The sequence below is a fragment of the Sus scrofa genome, chromosome 2, assembly GCF_054392235.1.
Source record: "Sus scrofa isolate SSC_HxYL_T2T_F1_AM1 chromosome 2, Sscrofa_HxYL_maternal_Yorkshire_Landrace_v2.0, whole genome shotgun sequence".
In the NCBI taxonomy this organism is placed as follows: domain Eukaryota; kingdom Metazoa; phylum Chordata; class Mammalia; order Artiodactyla; family Suidae; genus Sus; species Sus scrofa.
In genome coordinates, this window is record NC_139384.1 from 60,063,400 (window position 1) to 60,074,715 (window position 11,316).

The following is an 11,316-nucleotide window of genomic DNA, read 5'->3' on the forward strand; positions in this document are numbered from 1 at the left end:
GAATGTTTTGTCTAGCTATATCCCCAGAGTAGGATTGCTGGATCATATGGTAATTCTCTAATTAGTTTTCTGAGGTACCTCCATACTGTTTTCCATAGTGGTTTTACCAATTTACATTCCCACCAAGAGTGAAGGACGGTATTTTTCTCTCCTTCATTTGTTATTTGTTGACTTTTTAATGATGACCATTCTATGAGGTGGTACCTCATTGTAATTTTAATCTGCATATCTCTAATAGTTAGTGATGTTGAGCATTTTTTGTGTAGCTGTTGGCCATCTGTATGTCTTCTTTGTAGAAATATCTATTTAGGTCTTTGGTCCTTTTTTAAATTGGGTTGCTTGGGGTTTTTGTGGTTGAAATTTTTTTTAATTTCTGTTTTTTAATTTAATGATTTTTTATTTTTTTCCATTATAGCTGGTATACAGTGTTTTCTACTGTATAACAAGGTGACCCAGTCACACATACACATAAACATTCCTTTTTCTCACATTATCATGCTTCAACATAAATGACTAGATATAGTTCCCAGTGCTATACAGCAGGATCTTATTGCTTTAATATGTTGTTAAATTGTATGAATTGTTTATATATTTTGGAGATTAGGCTTTTATCTGTTGCATCATTTGCAAAGATTTTCTCCCATTCTGTGAGTCATCTTTTTGTTTTTCTTTGCTTTGTTGTCTTTGCTACACAAAAGTTTTCAAGTTTAATTAGGTCCCATTGGTATATTTTTATTTTTATTGACTTTATTCTAGGAGGTGGACAAAACAGGATGTAGCTGTCAAAGAGCATTCTGCCTACGTTTTCCTCTAGGAGTTTTATAGTATCTGGCCTTATATTTAGGTCTTTAATCCATTTTGAGTTTATTTTTGTATATGGTGTTAGAGAGTGTTTTAATTTCATTATTTTTATAAGTAGCTTTCCAGTTTTCCCAAAACCATTTATTGAAGACACTGTCTTTTTCCACTGTATGTTCTTTCCTCCTTTGTCATAGATTAGTTGACCATAGGTGCTTGGGTAAAAAATAAAAACCATGTGGTTATCTTAATAGATACACAAAAACTTTTGACGAAATTCAACACCCATTTCTGATAAAAACTCTCCAGAATGTGGGCATAGAGAGAAACTACCTCAATATAAAAAAAGCCATATATGACAAACCCACAGCTAACATCATTCTCAATGGTAGACAACTAAAAACATTTCCACTAAGATCTAGGACAAGACAGGATATCCATTCTCACTACTTCTATTCAACATAGTTATGGAATTCCTGGCAATGACAATCGGAGAAGAGACAGAAATAAAAAGTCCAAATTGGAAAAGAAGTAAAACTATCACTGTTTGCAGATGTCATGATATTATACTTTGAAAACCCTAAAGACACTTCCAGAAAACTGTTAGAACTCATCAATGAATTTGGCAAAGTTGCAGGACACAAAATTAATACACAGAAATCAATTGCATTTTTATACACTAACAATGAACTATCAGAAAGAGAAATCAGTGAAATGATACCACTTATCACCATATCAAAAAGAATAAAATACATGGGAATTAACCCACCTAAAGAGACAGAAGACCTATACTATGAAAGCTATAAGATGCTGACAAAAGAAATCAAAGACAACACAAATGTATGACACAAACAGAGCAGATATACCATGCTCTTGGATTGGAAGGATCAATCTTGTCAAAATACTACCCAAGGCAATCTACAGATTCAGTGCAATCCCTATCAAATTGTTAAGGACATCCTCCAAATAACTAGAACAAAATTTTTTAAAATCTGTATAGAAACACAAAAGACTCTGAATAGCCAGAGCAATATTGAAAAAGAAAAACAAAACAAAACAAAAAAAAAGGAGTTCCCATCGTGGTGCAGTAGTTATCGAATCCGACTAGGAACCATGAGGTTGCGGGTTCAGTCCCTGCCCTTGATCAGTGGGTTAATGATCCGGCATTGCCATGAGCTTTGGTGTAGGTTGCAGACGCAGCTCGGATCCAGCATTTTTGTGGCTCTGTTGTAGGCCAGTGGCTGCAGCTCTGATTCAACCCCTGGCCTGGGAACCTCCATATGCTGCAGGAGCGGCCCAAGAAATAGCAAAAAGACAAAAAAAAAAAAAGAAAAGAAAAGAAAAAAAAAAACAGAAATGGAAGGAATCACGCTTCCTGGCTTCAGACAATACTACAAAGCTACAGTTATCAAAACAATATGGTACTGGCTCAGAAAGCGAGATATAGATCAATGGAACAGGATAGAAAGCCAATAAATAGATCCTTTTATAATTTTTAAATGCCATTCTCTATCTCTGATAATATTTTTGTCTTAAGGTGCATTTTGTCTGATATTTGTATAACTACTCCAGTTCTTCTATGGTTTTAATGTTATATTTTCTTCCATCCTTTTACTTTCAGCCTATTTGTACCTTTGAAATGCAAAGTGTGTCACCTGTGGATATCAAATAGGAGAACCTTTATTTTGCTTTGTTTTGTTTTTATCCAGTCTAAAAAATCTCTACATTTTGATTGGATATTTTAATCCAGTCATACTTCATATTACTATTGTTATAGTTGGATATGCCTTCTATTTTGCTTTTTGTTTTCTATATGTCTCATACATATTTTGTTCTTCTGTTTCTCCTTACTGCCTTCTTTTGCATTTATTTAACATTTTCTGGTATAACATTTAATTAATTAAATAATATTTAACTGTATTTTTTTGTGAGTTTCTAGGGCAACCAAATAATCCAGGATAATCTCCTTGTCTCAAGATCCTTAACTTAATCATTTCTACAAAGCTTCTTTTGTCATATAAGATAATGCTCCCTTAGAATTATGGTGGGGGCATATTTGGGAACATCATTCATTTGTTTACAACAGATGAGCTAATTACTCTTTTTAATCAAATGTGGGAAATATTCAACAATGATTTCTTCTAAAATTTGTTCTGTTCCTTCCTTTTTATCTACTGTCATTTCCATTATGCATATGTTGGTGCCGTTAATGATGTACATATCTCAGAGGCTCTGTCAGTTTTTATTCACTCTTCTTTCTTCCTTCAGATTTCACATCTCTCTTCAAGTTTGCTGATTCTTCTTCTAGCTTAAATCTACTATTGAATTCTCTAGTAAATTTTTCATTCTGACTATTGTTCTTTTTAGCCCCATAATTTTATTTTATTCTTTTTCATGATTTTTATTTCTGTTGTAATTCTCTTTTTGGCCAGACATTTTCATCAGTTCTTTGAACATATTATAATAGTTGCTTTGGCATCTTTGCCTGCCAAGTCCAGAATGTTAGTGGTTAGTACAGACAATTTCACAGGCAGTTTCTATCATCTGTTTTTTTTTTATTGTGTATCAGTCACACTTTACTGTGTCTTTGTATAGATTTTGTTAAAACAGGCCATTTAAGATATATTGTATTGTAATATATTTGGATATTACCTCCTCCTCCCAGAATTGGGCTTGTTATATTGTTTGCTTATTTGTTTAGAGGCCTGGCTGGACCAGTTCAATGAAGTGAATTTCCCCTGCAATGTAGCCTCTTATGTTGCCTCACAGAATGAACAGTCTTGGTAATGTGTACAGTCTCCCTGCCCACCAGAGATGATTGTGGTTTTAGCTGGCTCTTTGTCTCTTTCTCCAATCTCCCCATTAAGATTTCAGCTGGTCTGATTCCATTGGCATCATACCCAGCTCTTAGTCTCCACTAACTGCTAGCTGACTTCTCCAACATTTACAAAAAGCCCTGTAACATAAATTGCCTCACAGTCCAATCCAGTTGAAGTAAAACTCTTTGGTAGGGGCAAGGTGTTGCCAATTTTTGCCCTATTGGTCAGGGTGTTGCCAACCTTCCCCTAGGAAGAACTTTTGTGCAATGAAATAGGAGTTGCCTGTAGGGGAGGTGGGCAGGAACATGTGCCACTTCCCAGTTGTTGAAGAAACTGGCAACTATGGATCTTCCATAGCTCAGAGCCAGGGAGGATAGTATCTATGTATGTTCACTGGCTATCAGATCTACCCAGGATAGTTCTTTTGCCCCAAGAAGCTAGTGGAGATGGGCATTGCAACTGTGCTGCTGAGACCACAAAATTATCTTCCCCAGAACACAAAGCTAATTTGGAGAGTTGCTGCACTCTTCACCAGCCACTCACCCAGATCATCCCTATATGGTGAAAAATGAGGGTGGGAAGGTGGATGCTGCCTAGTTTCCACCACATACTCAAGATAGACTTTCTGTAGCACCAAGCTGAGGAAGATACCAACTGATGTGCACTGGCTGCCATATCCATCCTTAATAACTCTTCCCTACCATGGAACTAGAGGAGATGGTAAATGCAACTTGGCCATCTGCCCAACTAAAACAGCAAGACAGAGATATGAAGGAATGAATGCAGTCCTTAGCTCAGATGCCTCAATCTCCTACTTCCATAATTTTTTTTGCATAAGTGCATCTTAATTTGTTGTAAGCCCTTTGATCATTATATAGTTTTTGAATGGTTATCTCTGCAAATTTTGGCCAGGCTAATGGATGTCTCTCCAGGGGAAAGTTTTCGCAAGCTCCTCACACTACAATTCTGGAAATCTTACCACACATTTTTTTATTACTAGGTATTATTCTGTTGGAAAGATTACTGGGAATTGTATAATAATTCACCCATTAAAGGACATTTAGATTTTTTCCAGTTTTTCGCTATTATGAGTAAAGCTTCTGTGGATATTCATATATAGATTTTTGTGTGAACAAAAAACGTTCTTTCTTTGGAATGCCTGTGTAAGAGTGCAATTGCTAGTTTGTATGTTAAGTGCATTACCAGAATTATTTGCCAGAGAGGCTGTGCCACTTTACATTCTTATTTTACATTCAAAGCTGATAGGGTATTAATATGTTGGAGTACTCTGTAAACTTAAAGAATCCATAAATGTCATTTATTAACTTGGTATTTAAAAAGCAATCTAGGGGAGTTCCCATCATGGTACAGTGGAAAAAAATCCGACTAGAAACCATGAGGTTGCAGGTTCGATCCCTGGCGTCACTCAGTGAGTTAAGGTCCCAGTGTTGTGTGAGCTATGGTGTAGGTTGTAGACACAGCGTGTATCTGGCATAACTGTGCCTGTGGTGTAGACCAGCTTCTGTACCTCTGATTGGACCCCTAGCTGGGAATCTCCATATGCTTCGGTGCAGCCCTAAAAAGCAAAATAAATAAATAATAAAAAGCAGTCTATGAGAGGTCTAAATCCCCAACATACTCACCAACATTTGGTATTGTCACTATTGTTTTTAATTTCAGCTGTTATACGAAGTATGTAGGGACATATTATTCTCGAAATGGCTAATGATATTGAAACTCTTTTCATTTGATTGTTAACCATCAGTTTTACACCCCCCCCCTTTGATAAAATGCCTATTCCTGGCTTCTGCCCATTAATAATATGACTGTTTATTGCTGAGTTTTTGGAGTTCTTTATGTATTCCAGCTCTGACTCTTGCATCAGATATATGATTTATAAATATCTTCTCTTTATCCACTTTATCCTCTTAGCATGATCTACCATAGAGCAAAACTTTTCATTTTGATTATATACAATTTATTTTTCATTTCATGAATCTTACTTTTGGTATCACATATAAGAACAGTTCAATTAGCTTTAGGCCCTGAAGACTTTTCTCCTAAGTTTTCTTCTAAATTTTTTATAGTTTTAAAAATTTATACATAAAGCTATGATCAACTTTGACATAATGTTTTATGAAGTGTAAAGTTTTGGTTGACATTTTTTACCATATAGATGTCTAATTGCTCCAGCATCATTTTTTGAAAGACTATACATTACCACATTTTTTTCATTTTATAATGATTTTTATTTTTTCCATTATATCTGGAATCTAATATATGGCACACTATCCCACATTTAAATGCTTTTCTGCCTTTGTCAGAAATCAGGTGTTGGTCTATTTCTGTTTATTTTATTCTAGTGTCTTTCCCTCCACTAATAATACACTGTATTGGTTATTGCAGATTCTGTAGTAATCCTTCACACTGGATAGAATAATTTCTCCCACTTTATTCTTATTTTTTTTGTCTTTTTGCCATTTCTTGGGCTGCTCCCGTGGCATATGGAGGTTCCCAGGCTAGGGGTCGAATCAGATCTGCAGCCACCAGCTGTAGCCACAGGCCTATGCCAGAGCCACAGCAACGCAGGATCCAAGCCACATCTGTAACCTACACCACAGCTCACAGCAACACCAGAACTTTACCCCACTGAGCAAGGCCAGGGATCAAACCCGCAACCTCATGGTTCTTAGATTCATTAATCACTGCGCCATACTGTGAACTCCATTATTTTTTAATTAAAAAAATTTGGGGGGGAAAAAGAAAGTCTATTCAGCAAGCATTACTGGGAAACCTGGACAGCTGCATGCAAAGCAATGAAACTAGAACACACCCTCACACCATGCACAAAAATAAACTCAAAATGGCTGAAAGACTTAAATATGAGACAAGACACCATCAAACGCCTGGAAGAGAACATGGGCAAAACACTCTCTGACATCAACCTCATGAGTATTTTCTCAGGTCAGTCTCCCAAAGCAATAGAAATAAGAGCAAAAATAAACCCATGGGACCTCATCAAACTGAAAAGCTTTTGCACAGCAAAGGAAACCCAAAAGAAAACAAAAAGGCAACTTACAGAATGGGAGAAAATAGTTTCAAACAATGCAACAGACACAGGCTTAATCTCTAGAATATATAAGCAACTTATACAACTCAACAGCAAAAGAGCCAATCACCCAATGGAAAAATGGGCAAAAGACCTGAATAGACTGTTCTCCAAGGAAGATGTACAGATGGCTAGCAAACACATGAAAAGATGCTCAACATCGCTGATTATCTGAGAAATGCAAATCAAAACTACCATGAGATACCACCTCACACCAGTCAGAATGGCCATCATTAATAAGTCCACAAACAACAAGTGCTGGAGGGGGTGTGGAGAAAAGGGAACCCTCCTGCACTGCTGGTGGGAATGTCAACTGGTACAGCCACTATGGAGAACAGTTTGGAGATACCTTAGAAATCTATACATAGAACTTCCATATGACCCCGCAATCCCACTCTTGGGCATCTATCCGGACAAAACTCTACTTAGAAGGGACACATGCACCGGCATGTTCACTGCAGCACTATTCACAATGGCCAGGACATGGAAACAACCCAAATGTCCATGGACAGATGATTGGATTCAGAAGAAGTGGTATATATACACAATGGAATACTCCTCAGCCATAAAAAAGAATGACATATTGCCATTTGCAGCAACATGGATGGAACTAGAGAATCTCATCCTGAGTGAAATGAGCCAGAAAGACAAAGACAAATACCATATGATATCACTTATAACTGGAATCTAATATCCAGCACAAATGAACCTTTCCTCAGAAAAGGAAATCATGGACTTGGAGAATAGACTTGTAGCCAGCTGGGGGGAGAGGGAGGAAGCGGGAGGGATTGGGAGCTTGGGGTTATCAAACACAACTTAGAATGGATTTACAATAAGATCCTGCTGAGTAGCATTGAGAACTATGTCTAGATACTTATATTGCAACAGAACAAAGGGTGGGGAAAAAATGTATACATTTAAGTTTAACTTGGTCCACATGCTGTACAGTGGAATAAAAAAAAATCATTAAAAAAAAAGGATCTAGCATTGCTGTGAGCTGTGGTGTGGTTCACAGACGTGGCCTGGATCTGATATTCCTGTAGCAGTGGTATAGGCCAGCAGCTACAGTTCTGATTCAACCTTTAGCCTCTGAATTTCCATATGCCACAAATGCAGCCATAAAAAGACCAAAAAAAAAAAAGACTTTCTGTGCTTCCTGTACCTGGATATTTTTTCCTCTTCAGGCTTGGAAATTTTTCAGCCATAATTTCATTAAATACATTTTCAAACCAATTATCTCTCTTCCTTTTTTCTTAGACTCTAATAATACAAAAGCTGCTATGCTTGATGTAATCCCAAAGATCCCTTAAACTGCATTAATTTTTTTCTGTTCTGAAATTGGGTGATTTTCATTATTCTATCTTCCATATAACTTGCGCATTCTTTTCTCTCACCTAATCTGCTGTTCATTCTTTCCAACTTGTTTTTTGTTCTTCAATTCTGCCTGGTGTGTGTGTATATGTATATAATTCCTTGTCAAAATTCTCACTGTGTTCATTTATTATCTTCCTTAATTCAGTTAGCATTCTTATCACTGATGCTTTGAATCTTTATCTGGTAAGGTTTTGTTTGTTTGTTTGTTTGTTTCTTTAGATGATTTTTCATGGGCTTTCTCTAATTTTTTCAGTTGAAACAAATTCATTCCTCAGTCTTCTTCTTTTGCTTATCTTCCTCTGTCTCTGTGAAATAGGTGACACAGTTACTTATGGTGGACTTGATGGATCCCTATACAATGTATGTGTATCCATTGCCTTTGGTGGGAGAGCTTGATTTGACATGAACACAAGTCTTTTCTTTCCTTAGGGTGTACTAGCAACTTTCACATTGATAGGAGTTTGGGTTGGAGATGGAGGGGTTATGGCCAGAGTTAGATATGAGGTGGGGCCTCTTCTCTGTTCAGTGGCTATCACCACCCTATCAAGGGTGGGGTCAGGTCTCAAGTTTCTGGAGCAGAAGGCCTGAAGTTTGGGTCCTAGCTATCCCAGTTCCCTACCAACACCAGCACTTTTGCCCCAGAAGGGAGCAGCGCAGGGGCAAGAGAGGCAGATATGGGTAATTGGCAAGGGTCAGAACACAGGCTATGTTGGTCTAGCCACCCTCAGAAATCCAGAATGCCTCTGATTCACCACCTGTGAATTCACCACAATGGTTGTTCCCCCCTATTCAGATGCTGTTTATGGATTCAGCCACATCATTGTCACACAGTTGGATGAGTTCTTTCCTCAGTCATGATAGCCCTCACTCCAGGATGGATCTGTTACATGAGGCAAGCAGGGATGGAACATTCATTTGGCTCAGGCTGGGTGTACACTGGGGTGGTTGCAGGAAACAAGTCAGCTATTTATACAATTTTAATTTCAATCTGCCCTCTGTGCCTTGCTTTGGTAGCAAGTAAGTCTTAGGTACACTCCTCACAAGTAGAACCCAGGTTTCCTATAGCCCTCCTGTTAGTTTCACCAGCCTTCCAATCAGCCAAGGGACTCTTCTTGCCTTTGTTGGACACCAGGGCCTCAGGCAACTAATATGTGGCTTGAACACTTCACTTCCCAAGGACGAGTTCTACCTTGTCTTCTGAGTCCACTCCCAGGGGCACAGGTCCTGCACTATTGCAACTCTTCCCTTCCTTCTCGATTCTATGTGCATATTTATTACAGTATTGCTTTCACAGGAGTCTTTCTGCTTGTCTCCAGTTGGTTTTTAGTAAGAATTGCTCCACATGTGTTCATGAGGGAAGATGACTTCCATGCCCTCCTACTCTGCCATCCTGATTTCTCTTCAGGTCAGTTTTTCTTCTATTTCTCAGTTATGGTACATTATGTCAAGTTTCTGGTCATCTTTGTTTATGTGCATGGAAAAGTATTTTTTAAAGTTTTATTGAAGTAAAGCTGATTTACAATGTTGTGATAATTTCTGCTTTGCAACAAGGTGATTAATTTATATATATATATATATACACACGTCCATTCTTTTTCAGATTCTTTTCCCACATAAATTATCACAGACTATTGGGTAGAGTTCTCTGTGCTATACAGCAGATCCCCACTGGCCAACTATTCCATATACTTCAGTGTGCATATGTTGATCCCAAACCCCCAATCCATCCCTCCCCCCACCTTTCCCCTTTGGGAACCATTAGTTTGTTTTCAAGCTATGAGTCTGTTTCTGTTCTGCAAATAAATTCATTTGTAGATTCCATATGTAAATGATGTCACATGACATTTGTCTTTCCTTGTGTAACAATTTTATTTAGGATGGTAATCTTTAGCTCTATTGATGTTGCTGCAAATGGATTTATTTTATTCTTTTTTTGTAGCTTAGCAACATTTCATTGTATATATGTACCACATCTTCTTTAACCATTCCTCTGTCAGTGGGCATTTAGGTTGCTTCCATGTCTTGGCTGTTGTAAATAGTGATGCAATGAACATTGGGGTGCATGTATCTTTTTGAATTATGGTTGTCTCTGGATAGATGCCCAAGAGTGGGGTTGCTGAATCATATATGGTTTTTCTATTGTAAGTTTTTTTGTGGAAACTCCATACTGTTTTCTATAGTGATTCTACCAATTTACATCCCCACCAACAGTGTAGGAGTGTTCCCTTTTCTCCACACCTTCTTCAGTATTTATTGTTTGTAGACTTTTTGATTATAGCTATTTCACTGGGATAAGGTCATTGTAGTTTTGACTTGCATTTCTCTAATAATTAGCAATGTTGAGATTTTTTTCATTTTTTTGGCCATCTGTTTGTCTTCTTTGGAGAATGGTCTATTTAAATATTTGGCCCATTTTCTGACTGGGTTGTTTTTTTTTTTTTATATTGAGCTGCAGGAGGTAATTGTATATTTTGGAGATTATTCCCTTGTCAGTTGCTTCATTTGCAAAGATTTTCTCCCATTCTATGGATTGTCTTTTCTTTCTTATTTCATATTTTTAAGTTTTATTGAAATATTGTTGATTTACAATGTTGTGATAATTTCTCCTGTACAACAAAGTGATTCAGTTATACATATACCACCATACACACACACACACACACACACACACACACACACACAACACACACACACACAACACACATGCCTTAAGAAAAGCCAATAGGCCAGGAAAGATTTGCCCACTATGACAGAAACCTTTTAGCCAAATTACCTGTTCTTAAGGCAAACATAAGAAGAGCTTCACCCCTCTGTTACCTAACAGTCATTGCAGAAGCTGAGTTCATTGGTAAGAGGCTATGTTCCAATGCTTTTCCTCCACAATAAGGTAGTCCTCTTAGAACCCACAAGCCAAAATATTTCAATCTCAGCATTACTGACATGTGGGGCTGGAAATTCTTTGTTCCAGAAAGGTGTCTGTGTATAATAGGATATATATTAGTGTCTTAGATAGCCTACCAGATACCAGTAGCCACTCCCCCAATTTTGATAATCAAAATATATCCAGATATTACCAAATATGCCCTAGGAACATCACCCCTGGTTGAGAACCAGTGCTATCTGATTTCCACAGGCTCCTGTAGGAAGTATGGGACACACAAGCCAGACATATTATGGAGCCCATATTCTCTCCCCATCTGCAGTAGGAGGCAACAC